Source organism: Apteryx rowi, unplaced genomic scaffold (assembly GCF_003343035.1).
Source record: "Apteryx rowi isolate R43461 unplaced genomic scaffold, aptRow1 scaffold_65, whole genome shotgun sequence".
Lineage (NCBI taxonomy): Eukaryota > Metazoa > Chordata > Aves > Apterygiformes > Apterygidae > Apteryx > Apteryx rowi.
In genome coordinates, this window is record NW_020450927.1 from 13,528 (window position 1) to 27,875 (window position 14,348).

General features: G+C 35.3%; 1 protein-coding gene across 5 annotated transcripts in view; it reads right to left on the bottom strand.

Moving 5' to 3' along the window:
- The window catches only part of LOC112975107 (alpha-(1,6)-fucosyltransferase-like), a 60,901-nt gene that overhangs the window by 13,132 nt on the left and 33,421 nt on the right, over positions 1–14,348 (bottom strand). For 2 of the 5 annotated variants that reach the window (XM_026084792.1, XM_026084793.1), the window contains one exon: positions 8,137–8,226. The exons of the other annotated variants lie outside the window; for them this stretch is intronic. The gene's annotated coding sequence lies outside the window, so the exon portion shown is untranslated. The remainder of the gene's footprint in view (positions 1–8,136; positions 8,227–14,348) is intronic. 5 annotated transcript variants of the gene reach the window in all.

The window sequence follows — 14,348 nt, forward strand, 5'->3', positions numbered from 1 at the left end:
GCCTAGTACCAGCTATGATACCAATTAAGCAACTTGCAAACACTGCCAAGATCATAAGCAATAATTTCTAGGTGACAATTCATTGTATACGTTCCTCTTCAATTTCTAGTGGCTTCTGAAATGGCCGTCTAAATTTAAACCTAAAACTATTTCTTGATTAAAATTACAAGACAACACAGCTTCAGTCTTTAGCCTTCTGATGCACTTGTTAAAACAGTAAAAGAAGAAACACTGAACATTTAAGACATGTAGAAAAGAGGAGAATTTCAAGTAAAACTCATAGTTACAAGAAAAAGAAACTGGGCTTCCTAGGAATTGTAGAACAGGAAAAAGATGAGAAGGAATTGAGGTTTCAAATAGAGTAAAATAGAGCAGTTTTCACACACTGCTAAAAGTTTTGTGGTGTTGTTATATTCACACATTCCAAAAGCAGACTTGAGTTCAGAAATCTAACTCTTTAGAAACATTTTTCTTCTGCTTTAAAACTATCAAACCCATTTTGACAAGTATTATTATTAAAAAATATAAAATGCTGGAAAAGCTTAAAACGTAATAGCTTCTCTCATCTAAAACCACTGCACCCATTACAAAAATGCAAACAAAATCACCTTAACTCATTTTCTACTTGACAAGAAATCATTTAATGACTGTAAGAATTTCCTCAATCTATCTAGGACAGATCTTAATATTTAACTGGTAAATGTGTCCAAAATGTTCAAAAGTGTATCACTCCTTTTCCTCCCTCTCTGCAGTCTAGCATTTCTATCTTTAAATGCCATAAAAGGCATACTGAAAAGATATATTCAATTCTCAAAACAATCTATACTTCCAATTCTCAAATTTGTAAATCTGCCCTACTTTCTTTGAGATACTATCTGCATCCATATTCTCCCAAAATCTTCTTCTCTGTTTAACCCCTCTTTCACCTTGATTTCTATCTCCTTTCATTCACACCTTTGTTCCGTTCCAACTCCATTTCAAGTTCCGAGAAAAGATGTTCCCTTCTTGCAGTAACATCCACACTCATCCAGATATGGAGATAGGTCTAGAGCACTAACTTCCAGATAGAAAAATTCAAATAGAGTATTAAAAACGCTGAATATTTTCTCTTGTTATTTTGGGGTAGGGTTTTTGTTTGTATATTTTTGAAAGAGACACAAAAATTACATTTAAACTAGCAAGATGATAGACAAGGTAGAGTATCTGAAAACTGAATATCACTACTTAAATGGAAAACATTTGTAAAAGCTCTCAGTTTTTCCATCTAATGTATCTGTGACAAGTTAAATTATTGGCAGATCAGTTATCTTTGAAAGCAATTTCAGAATCCCCTGCTAGGAGCAAACGATTTTCTACAGATCTCTAAGAAAGCTTCATATAGCTTTTATTCTAACTTAGCAAAAGTGTGAGACTGCCTCCAGGAATTCTTCTGCAATCTCTTAGATCACAATGTGAGCAAAAAAGTGCTTTTTATTTCATTTTTACTTCATGTTTCTCCTGAGGAATAACAATTAATTTTATAGTGTCTGGTCTGTTCATTCATCAAGTACTGTAGATGTCAAGACATTCCTAAAAGAGTCCTAACAGGGTAATTAGCTGGATCTGTCACATTCATCAGGGTGTCCAAATGGTCTGACACTGACTAAACAAATCTGTGAATAATTCTTTGGACTTCCCTAGTGAAGACTTTGAAAATCATTGTAGCTCTCCTCATTAAGAAATGAAGGAACTAAAGTAATCTGGTCCCATACCAGAGTCTTATCTCAAGAAGAAAACAAGATGTTGGCTAGTGTAGGTTTTTCTCCTTGATTTCTAGAAGAGGTGGAAGACTTCTCTTGGGTCTGCTGTCTTAATCAGGTTGCAGAATAACTTTCTCAGAAAAGCTTGAAAGGTGATGATCTATAACTAGAGTTCACAACCTCAAATAAAAGAAGGTCTACTTTAGCTGCATGGTATCTCAATAAGAATTTCAGTTCCATTCATTATAAATGATAAGGTTGAAATACTATGAAACTAATATTTAGGTTTATATAGAATCAGTGTGTTGGCAAGGCAATAAGTTTCAAAAATACTTTATCAAATTATTTTGTATATAATATGTTCAACCAGAACAGATGGGGGCGGAAGGCAAGCGAGAGAGATGAGAGAGTGAGAGAGAGTGAGTGGGGAAAGAGCGTGAGCAAGAAAGGGGAGAGAGGCAGGGAAAGGGTAGTAAGTAAAAGACAGTGATGAGGGAAAGCCAATAAAATGCAAAAAAAGAAATGGCAAATATGAGCTTGAACAAATAAACTCTCAATGTAACATTACACAGAAGCAGAGCAATAGTATATAGACTTTTACACAAAATCTGCTAGCTAACAAAAAGTTCTAGGAGCTACAGTATCTGGATTTAAGAGGCTACTGACAAAGTGCACATAGAAACTTAGTGGAAGGAAGATCCACCAGGACACTGTAATGCCAGGGTACACACTATATGAAACAGAATATGCCATGCCCAGCCCACAAAGATTTTTTTCTGCAAGTGAAGCAAGCTTGGAGTCAAATCAGTTACCCATACAAACAATTAATATAAAACCTTTACGGACTGAAGTCTGAGGTCTAAGTGTCTTATTATTATGACTGTGCTACCAATCACCCAGTAAATTGTTGACAGCAGTTGCAACATGCTGAGTGAAATCAAAAAGTCAGTGAGGGCAGGGGAAAGAAAAAAATAAGGAGACTTCAAATATTCCTCTGTTGATTGAGTAAATATTATGCTGGGAATTATACTGAGATTAAACAAATGCTACAGACATCATAAAATTACTGCTTAAGACAAAAGCTACTAAGGAAATTCATAAGAGGAAAAGTAACTCTTGCCTTAGTCATAGGCAGTTTGTAGAACTTAGATCAAAAAGTCTCTGCTGAAGGACCACTTTATAGTAGTCTGCGTAATATACTCAGATATGATCATCTTCTAGGAGCAACAAAAGTAAAAAAAAAATCCACTACAACTGTCATTAATTTCAAGAAGGAAACTTTATAAAAAGAGAAGTGGCCTCCATGCCACCTCTAAAGATACCATGGTAGAAGTTCTTAACTAAAATGGCAGGTAAAGGAGACTACTATAATTAGGAAAGTACCCCTACAAAAATTAAAATCATGATCAAATGATGAAATAGATAAGACTGCAAATTCTGGTACATTAAAGGCATTAAAGACAAATTAATATCAAACCTTTTATCAGAAACAGATAGCCTACCAGAGAGTCTACAAGGTCAACAAATGACCAGTGTGTAAAAGAACTGTTTAGAGTCCTTTGCAAGGAAGAAAATAACTTTCTTTTGTTAACCATTGTTCATAATAGAAGAGCTTAAACAGACTCGCACACCAGGTATTTTCTTTACAGAGGAGGTGCTGGTCTGTCTCAAATAGCAGAGTTAGTAGAACAGGGTATAAAACAAATCCATAAAATGAATGTAACAAATCAGCAGGAAGAGATGGTATTCTCCCAGCAGTTTTAAAGAAGTTCAAGGATGAAATAGATTTGACTATTAACTGTAGCATGCAACCTCTCACTTACAATCAACTTGTAGCAAAGGAACGGAAAAAGTGAAAAGAGTAAACCTAGTTCTTCTTAAGGGCTACAGCACAGATCCATGCAACTATAGGCCAGAAAAATGACTCATGTCAGGCAAACTGGCAGAAATAAAAATAAGGAGAAATAGAACTGTGGACATAGGGATAAATATTATCAAAGTAAAAAAGAATTAACATGGCTTTGTAAAGAGAAATTGTGCCTCACAGATTTATTAAAGTTCTTTTGAAGCAGTAACCAAACACACAGGCAAGAGAGATCTAATTGTAATGGTTACACAGTTGATCTGGTCAACTTGAGTTTCCAAATGGCATTCAGCAGGGTCCCTCTCAATCCTTTAAAGAAGAAAAGGTAATAAAGACACCAAAAAGTGTCTAGAATTAAGTCCTTCCATGAAATCTTTATCTGTGGTGAAATAAAGTAGATTGGACTTCTATGAAACGATGGAAAATCTTCCACACATGAATCCAAAGGGTCTCCGGGTTCCACAGGGTATGAAGATGAAGATACTGCACACAACTATGAAATCCTCTCAAAACAATGAGAAAGACAGACAGACATCGGTGGTAACCGACATTAAATTTCGGGGGGTTTAAATGTAAGAATTTTCTGTCACTCCTTATAAACTGTGTTACGCAAATACTTTAAAAAAAAAGAGAAAAGAAAAGAAAAGAAAAAAGAAATCAAACCAATATTAGGAAAAAGTGGTGTAGAACAAGAACAAAACAACATTAAAAGCAAATGTTAAACTGAAAGCAAAATATCACCTACAGTAAGCTATTTTTTCCAGCTTTAATTTAATCCTCTAGCTTTATTAGAAAAAGTCAATATAAAGTATGCAGTATTATTAATAAAGCAGAAAAGTTTTTATAAGTACTTGCTGTTACAAATCATTAGGAATACACAACCTTTAATGCATCAATTGAATGGTAATTAATATTGTGGGAAAGGAAGTCAAATTAGTATTTATTTACTGGTAGTGCATAGTACAGAAAAAGTGGTTAGTGTCACAAATTTATTTAGACTCCATTAAAGAGAAGGCAGAATATTTACATAAATATAAGGATCTGCTCCAATGCCTCAATCAGGAAATCAAATTATTCATGCCACACATGTAAGCCACAAATGATTGTAAGCATATAAAATGTTTTATTGTCAAATTAACAGGGACGGTCTGGTTAAAAATCACTACTTCAAAGGGGAGAATGCACTACTTACAAAATAACTAAAGGAAACAATAAAGACAACACTAACCTAATTAAAATGCTAATTAAAAAAAAAAAAAGGACAGCTCCAACATCATTAGGAGAAATAAAGTGCATCCATGTCCAAGCTCTTTTGCAGTAGTAAAAATTCTTTACAGAACTGACTATCCTTTTGAATTTCATTGTAAGTGCAGATTTATTCAGTGCTGAAGCCTTCAAATACTATAACTGCAGATCTTCATCACAGGAAATACCCTAGCAGGAGGGGTTGGTATTGAGGAGACTTTCTTAATCATATGAAAGCTACAGGCCCACTCACTTTACTCAGTAAGAAAACAAATCACAAGCAACAAGAACAGTCAGGAGAAAGGTACAATGTGATTTATCCTTACTGAAATTTGGTTAGAAAGATTCTGCTACTGAAGTATCAAAGCTTGATAAGTTTTCAGACTTACATAGCTTACCAAGAAAGTAAACTATCAAAAATGGAGGTGTTAAAGCAACAGCCTGCTGAAGTCTAAAAGCAAGACCATCAGCTTAGAGGAGTCTGAAGATTCATATGGAAACACTACTAAAGTTCGTAATATTATAATGCAAGGCAAGAAATACAAAACAGAGGAGAAATGAACCTTAGAGGATCCAGGTATTACTTCTGAGTTTCTAGTATTTATTCTAAAATGCCCAGATGACCAACACACCGATCACTTTCAATTTAACTGCATAAAATTTTATAGCTGGAAACAACTTTCCCTGAACTTCCCAAAAAAAAAAACCAAAACTTCAGAAAGGAAGGCAAAAGGAAGCCATATGAGAAAGAAATAGACAAACATTCAAAATGTCCTGTAAGCAATCTTCGTGTGCTAGATTTCAGTTCTTCTGCTAGGAAGTCAATCCTTACAGTTTGTGGCTACAGTAAGCAGCTTCAAGCAGAGGTAGGTTTAGCTCTGTATAAACAATTTTATCCTACAGTCATAGATAGGGACTACTGATGCAATCAAAATAAACCAAAGTAAAACAAAAGATGAACATACGTGGACTATAAACAGAGTTGATTAACAGCTCCAAAGTCTCAGTATTTGTGAGCCAAGTAGCAGCAACAGATTCCCTAAAATGATTGATGATCAACGAAGACATGACAAAAGTGTACCCAAACTGAGATTTCTACTATTCTTTTGAAGTTATAAACATAGGGTATAGCAGGAAAAATAAACTGAAGAGACAAAAAACAGTAAGTATAATTTTCTGCCTTTCCTGGCAAGCCTAAGTTCAATTAGAATCCTGTTTTACAGTAAAGTAACTGAGGAATATATGCACTTCCATTCTTTTCTATAAGCCTCTTCATCAACCAGTGATCTCTAACTACCACAAATATTAGAGTCATTATCCAGCACAATAATCCTGATACCATTACTGAACAAGGTCTTTAATCTTGCACCCCCGCAGAGTTTCTAAGATTACTTTATACTTTATTATATTACTTTACATTATCTCCTTGCTGTCCACAATGGCAAACACTTATCTAGGTCTTGATCAAACTGCATCCAAATTACTGCATTTTTCTCTTTGGCATTGGTATCTGCCCATACTTCCCTCATCCACACTCAAAAGAAACTGGTAAATATATCTTGTTTTATATTATATCTTTATAACCTTACATCTTTGAACGCCTCTGTAGGCTCCCTACAAGCTTCCAGCTCCACATGCCAATAGCAAGATTGTTTTGTCATATCTCAGGCTCTCAAGTAAACTACTCATTATCTAGCTGCTTTAAGAAGTTACTGACATGGACAGGGACAAGAACCAAACTGAAGGTGAATGCAAGCAAAACTGAGGTGATCCTGCTAAGTAATAGCTTGGGAACTTTTCTTGTCTTCCCACGGACTATTATGTTCTACGAGATTCTGCACACCAGTATTTGAGCAAAAATGATGGAAAACTACACTCTTCCACCTGTGACATGGGAACTGCTATTCCATATACTTTCTGCTCATAACTGGACTTTCAGATTGCAATTCACCTTGGGGATCTGTATAGATTGGGAATTCTTTGTCAGAAAGCTCCCTTGAAAATCTTTCTTATCTATATGTATGTATATTGGGCATTTGAATAATGTCCATATTTGCCTTTTAAAATTCTTTGCAAAGAAATCTGTAGCAGTTTCAAAACTTAACATTCTAATTATTCCACAATAAAGACTTCTGAAAATACCCTGCAAGAGTGACAGAAATTATCTGTATATGTTTCAAAACAGAGTGGTTTTACTCAGTCTAATCAACAGTTTCTTCCCGGAGATTCCCATCATCTCTAACATTTGTGACATTAATTTCAGTTACTCAGTAAAGAAAGAAAGGTTAAATTAAATGAAATGTGATTTATCTGATTGATACACCAGATGGCTGTGCTCTCATTCAGAGAGACCTTGACAGGCTGGAGAAATGAGCTGACAGGAACCTCATAAAGTTCAACAAAGGGAAAGACCAAGTCCTGCACCTGGGGAGAAATAACCCCATGCACCAGTACGTGCTGACGACTGACTGGCTGGAAAGCAGCTTTGCAGAGAAGGACGTGGGGGTCCTGGTGGACAACAAGCTAACCATGGGCCAGCAATGTGCCCTTGTGGCAAAGAAGGCAAACAGTATTCTGGGCTGCATTAGCAAGTGTTGCCAGCAGGTCAAGGGCAGTAATCCTTCCCCTCTACTCAGCCCTGCTGAGGCCACACGTGGAGTGCTGTATCCAGAGCTGGGCTCCTCACTGCAAGAAAGACATGAGCATACTGGAGCAAGTCCAGTATGATGATTAAGGGACTGGAGCATCTGACATATAGGGAGAGGCTGAGCGAGCTGGGACTGTTCAGCCCGGAGAAGAGATGGGTCAGGGGAATCTTATCAATGTATATAAATATCTGATGGGAGGGAGTAAAGACAATGGATCCAGACTGTTCTCAGTGGCACCTAGTGACAGCACAAGAAGCAATGAGCACAAATTGAAATACAGGAAATTCTTTTAAATATAAGAAAAAAAATCCCCCCTCTCCCATGAGGACTGGCAAACACTGGAAGAGGTTGCCCACAGAGGTTGTGGAGTCTCCATCCTTGGGGATCTTCAAAACCTAACTGGACATGGTCCTGAGCAACCTGCTCTAGTTGGCCCAGCTGCAGCTGTTCTGTGATTGTGTGAAATAACAGAACTCACCAGGAATTTAATTTAATCAACACTCTTATGACTTTTGATGTGAAAAAACTAATTTTTAAGATGCATAACATGCAAACATACATTGTGTATCATCTTTCACATGGATAGCTGCATATTTTTAAATGATCATATCTTGAACAACACATCTGAAAAACAACTTACCTTTGCCATAACAGTAGGAAATAAACACAACTGCATCTTAGGGTTTGAGATAAACAAGTAATTCCACTAGTCCAGCAGCCAGTGAAATAACTGTTGAAAAGAGAGGAGAGGGGGAAAAAAAAAAAAAAAAAAAAAAAAAAGTAAAACCCTCTGGTTTCCAATTCAAAAAAACTGTATTCCATAAGAGCATTTTCCTTTCAATTTTCCCTTGTATCGTAACACTGAGAAAGAACCTAATTTTTTATCTTAAAATATTAAGCTTTCTACTTTTTATTTAACTGATTATAGATTTTCCACACAGATCTGTTACCTTAACTGATCAGAATATTTTATCCATCTGTCACTATACTTACACTAGATCCACTGTGATCTAGCAGTCAAAGAATGAAAGCAAAGGCTATTTTGCGATCTGTATTGATTTACTGAATAACTTGGACAAGCCAGTCTCACCAGGCTCCAGTTTCTCTTGTTAATATTTGTCAGCCCCAAAATGATGCTTGAAGCTGAATTCATTAATGTTTACAGGCACTATTAAACCCTCAGGTGAAAGATGTTATAAATTTTGAATGAAAAATATAAATCTGTTTAATCAATTAAAGTGCTTCTGACAGTTAACAGTTTAGTCAAACAGTTATGTTTCCCCATTTCTAAGCATTACTCACTGTTCAAAATACCAGTCAGAACTACCAGTGTGAAGAATGTAAAAAAAAACCACCTTATCTTTAAACACTTTTGTTTTTATAAAACGAATACAAAAGCATTCATGTATATTATTTCATGCATATTACATTTTATAAAAAAATATGTTAGGGAAACATTGTAAAGAAGGTGAATTTTTTTTAATCAAGGTCACCTTCTATCATACAAAAAAAAAAAGCCACTAGAATAATCATAAAATAACTTGGGGGGAAAAAAATCACAAAACTAGAGATGGGGAGAAAACAAAATACAAATAAATTGAATAAAAGAATATCACAATAGGAAAATACAACTCCCAGTATTTCAAGAAGATTCTTGCTATCACGGAAAGCAACGTAAGCTTTCTTCAAAACTTCCTTAACTTAGAAACTTAATTCAGCTCTCATAACAAAATTCTTCTTTGTTCATTTTAGCATTTATTAGAGACAGCACATGTATTGCTCCAAAACCTGTCTTTTGTGACTTCTAGTAATATATTTTAAAAGTATGTAGCAACATACTTTTTAGAAATGTCATCTATTCTCTTTTGACAGACAGTATTGAAAGTTGGGGGGAAGGATTCCACTTTCTTGTTCACAATCATTTTATGCTCCTTTAAGATGACTGGGTCATGTGGGACCTCCTGAGCAGATAGAGAGAGAGTTTCTGCAGTTATTGGTGACATACCGACCATGCTCAGGCAGGAAAGGTTCAGGAAACTGCAGGATACGGTGGTCAAAAAAAAATGCAATGCAGGAGCTTGCAGCCCAAGCAAACAGACAGGAGTAAGGAACAGGGAGCCGACAACCTGACCTTAGGCCTGATGGGAAAAAACTTCCAACAGATCAGAGGGCGCTGTGCAGTTCACAGCTTAAAGTCACTGAGTTAACTGTAACCAAGCCTGGAAGCAACGGCCAGCCCACAGTGACAATGTGGGCGGGGAAAGATTCTTAAAAGATTTTTTTTTTACTTCTTTTCTGTCTTACCTGTTCACTGACTTAAAAAGTTAATTACCCTAGTTGTTATTCTAATAAAACTTGGCACTTTAATTAAAAAGCTTTTGGTCTTCTTTCAGAAGCTAATAACGATAAGGAGAAAGCCTTGGCAGAACCACATCAAAACTATGGCCAACTCAGGATCCCATGTTATATAAACACCTAGTGCTTTAGTCATCACAAGGGTAGTGGTTCAGAGAGATCCATACCCGCAGCACTTGGGTTTCTTCAGCTGAAAGCACATATAGAACACTGAGCTGGGAACAGTTCACAAGAAGTTAAGAACTAATCAAAACTGAAAACTTATTTCAAACTAGATAAAAGACTTGCATCAACAATCAAAACAAATACTGTTTGAAAATACTATCCACCCCTCTTTGTTTTAGATACAGTAATAGAAACAAGTGCTTACAATTTCTGTAACATAGTGCATTTAAGAGTTTAAAAAAAGATACAGTAATTTCTTGGTTTTTTCATGCAAGCAACTAGTGCAGTTTCAACAGACAATTTATGCAATTTTTAAAAAAAGAAGAAATTTTACTTTGAAAGGAAAAGAGAAATGCAGTTCACTTTTCAAATACATTTGAGGTTCTCTGTCAGAGTCAGATGAAAAGTAACTGCTGATTTTTCTTTTAAGACTGATAAATGAGTGAACTGCAGAAATAATAAGCTCTTCCATGGGAATGATATATAAAGATTCATTTTACTAAGTAGATACAGCAGTCTTCAGTTTTATAGTCCCTCTTAACTATTAAAATAATACATTAACCAGAAACACAACTAGGTAAAAAATTACCTTTGTCTTATCTTAACTAACCAAATGTCTTTGGAAGATAAAAGAAAATCTCAGCAAATGAACAGGACAATTATATAAGGTTTATTTATTCTTGTTTGCTTATTGAATTGACTCCATATAACCCTGCACTAGTGTAGTCACAGTCAAGAATGAATTCTTATACTTAACTATCAGTCACTATCTCCCTCCACAGTCATAAATGAATAATCTATTGATAGCCCTTGCAGAAACCTGACTCCAAAAGAAAATAGGAAGAATAAGGGTAAATCTGTGAAAGCAATTTAGTAAAAGAACAAACTACTGAAGTCAACAGGAGATTTTAACTTATGTTAAAAAAGAAAGGATTTCTGATAATGAATTGCTTGCAAACAGAAACATGACAAAATCTATTGACTAGAAGTTTAACCTACATAAATTCAGGTCTCAAGGAAAGGAAAGGAGCTCCTAAACCTGTAAGTGTGTAACATCTACAGGAATCAGCTAAAGATACCAATAATTTAAGGAGGTGGTGGATTCTCTGTCACTTATTTCTTTAAATCAAAGCACCAAAAACGCTTACAAAAAAGTTTGGTGGGGAAAAAAAAAAAAAAAAAGGGTTCTTTGGCCTGCACAAGTCAGGTGAGACTAGATGAACAGAAATGGCTCATCCATTTCTTAATAGAACATAGAACTTATTAATACGTTAATAGATCATAGAACTTAATGTTCATAGCTCTATGAGATATTTCTGGAGATAGTAAACCTCTAGAAAGAACAAAGAAGGCCAGTTGGTACGCAGCTTTACAGACTAAGACAAAATCTTAAGATGATCAGTAGCCAGAGATGACATGCCACATATTTTGAAAAGCTATAGGGATGGGAAGCTTCCATGAACGAGGCTTAGTGGAGCATCTTGCTGGATCTAACTGCTGCTGGCTTACTTCTTCCAGCAGCTAAGGATTTATATTAACCAACAGCCCCCCTTTACTGACCCATTACTGGCCACAAGATGTACTCCTGACACATGAGTTGCACTTAAACAGCATATAAGCTACAGGTTGACCATCACTTCTCTAGAAGAATGGACCCTAAGCACTCTGGCATGACCCAGTTAAAATGTATATGCAAACACAGAGCTCTGTAATTTTTCAGACAACCTTTCAGCCACAGTGGCCTAACCTTTGATTTTTTTCTTCCAAAGGCCACAAAAAGCCTACCTGATTTTAAAAATAATCTAATCCTCTCCAAATTTTGTCTGACATTGCTCTTTATGTCAAGCTGAACTCACATTGATTAGAAGCTTAAAGAAGAAAACAACTGATCTTCTATTATCACTTAGAATACACAACAGTAGATAACATCTTTTATACTATGTGTGGTTCAATAGTCATGAAATTTAAAAAGTAATGAGATATTTTTCACCAAAAATACCTTACTTTATTCCATACTTTTGCATTAGAATACAAATTTATCGCAATCAGGCATACAAATGCTTTGCTTTCTGTCTCAGTGCTTTGCTGGGACCAAACTACAGCTGCCTCTTCTACAGTTTCCATCATTAAAGTTGAAAAAACTATATATATAAAGCAAACTACTGCATATGCTATCAGCACTATTTTATACAATAAGAAAAGACATGTCAAGAGACAAAAGCATACGTAAAAGTCCTTGACCAGCAGCATAAGAAGTTTTGTGTGAATTACATAGAACACACAATACAATAAATTGCATAGAATCATTAACTTCATCTTATGACCATCACAACTAGTGGTGGAAATGGAGCTGCATAGAACTGTAGCCATTTTTGGGTGGTTGCAGGAATGCATGCAGAAGAATGGAAGGGGAATAAGCTTGGTAGAAAAGTCTAAGAAAAAGTATAAAGAATTACAGCAGCAACTGCATGACATGTAACGGTCAAGAAACTTAACTGCAGCCTGTCCACAACTCAGATGGATGTTTATAAATCAAGCTGATAAACAGACAGATGAGAGAGCTGCCAGGTTTGTAATTGCTATGCAAAATACATGACACTTGGCAGCCAGAAGAGAACTGGAGTGCTATTTGCAACCAGGAGGTTTTGCAAACTAGAAGTGTAGGCAAAGCTATACAGTAATCAGAAGCTGGGAAAGGAGTCACAGAAATGAGCTACAAGCCTTCCTTGTTACACATGGGAGGGTTCAGAGACTGGATGATTTGGCAACCAAGTAACAGAAATCCTAGAACATGATTTTGAGTGGTCCCCATCAGGGAGAAAATGTCTAAAATGATCACTATTAAAATAAACATGGATTCATTTTGTATCTCCACTTTCTAATTTAAACTGGACTGTGCTTTCTGCAGCTTTTTTTACTAGGAAAAAAAAACTTTATGGAAGACAATAAATACTAATATTGACATGATAAACAAGTATTTGCCATAAATTTGATCCTACTGGGCCACAATATATGTCTCTTAACCTGCAAGCACTTCCCTCAGGCACTTCAATTTTCTTATAAACACCTATTTTCATAGAAAAGCTTTTACTTTAGGATACTGAACCTTACTCAGTACAAAGTACAATAGAGATATCTAATATATAACTAATGAACTAATTCAAGTATGCAAAGCAATTTACCTGCACCAGCATATAGTTTCATATTATCTAACTTACACTGCTTTACAGCTTTCATAGAGCCTTATGCTACAAAACTAGGCTGCTTCCTGCATTTGATCCTGGATATCACCATAAACAAATGCACTGTGGATCTGTGCACATTCTTAATATAAAAATCAAGGAACTGAAACACTCAAAGTACTTTTCACAACAGTGAGGCTAGGAATAAACCAGAACAGTAGAAGTTGCAAGTCCAAAATCTCAGATAAAGTTGCTGAGAGCTTTTCCTCTCGAAATTAACATGACATATCATTAAGGGAAAACAACAGATTAGCTTTAAACTCACTGAGTTTAAAATACTGTTGAAGGTATTTAGCTTTTTGTTTAATTCTATTTATGTCAAGTATTAAGATCACACTGTTAATCAAATTTCCCACCTATGTTTATAATATCACTAATTCATAGTGCTAGAAGCAATCAGGTTTTTGTCCTAGTGAACTATTTTCTTTAACATGCAAGAACATTTTTCTGTATATCACATTATCAATAGAAACAAACCAAGCAGTTATTGGTACTTTTTTTCAAAAAGAGTATTTTATAAACTAGATATTCTAAAAATAAGATGACTTCATTTGTTATATAAAGTTTGTTATTAAATCAATATGAACACTGTATTGTACAAAAGACTAAAACTGCATATTTTCTCACAGCTGTTCTAGTGAAATCTCATATAAGCTTTTCAGCATGGTAAAAAAGAGCATAATGTGGGGGTTTAAATATGCTTTTTAAAAAGGTCAAACATTAAGCAAAACCTACAATCATGTGTTTGTCTTACTTTTTCCTAGGCAAGTTTACAATACTATCTACAAATAAAGCCATTAAACTTACAGAATCATTGCATATGGACTCATTACCTGTGAGAAAAGCAGTATTTTAGTTAGCGGTGAATGCCTTACTCGCTTTTGCAATGAGTATGTAGCTGTATCATGGTCAGCTATACTTATGTTTAGTAGTCCTCCAGTGCCATCCCACAATTCCTAAACTTGCAAATTACACTTCTTTCATCTACTCTTTTCTTTTACACTAGATACTACCTGCTTGTTCATACTGTCAGTGTAATGTTTTCCATTAGCTTCCATTCAGCTTCCTTCATTTCTGAATTGCTCAGCCT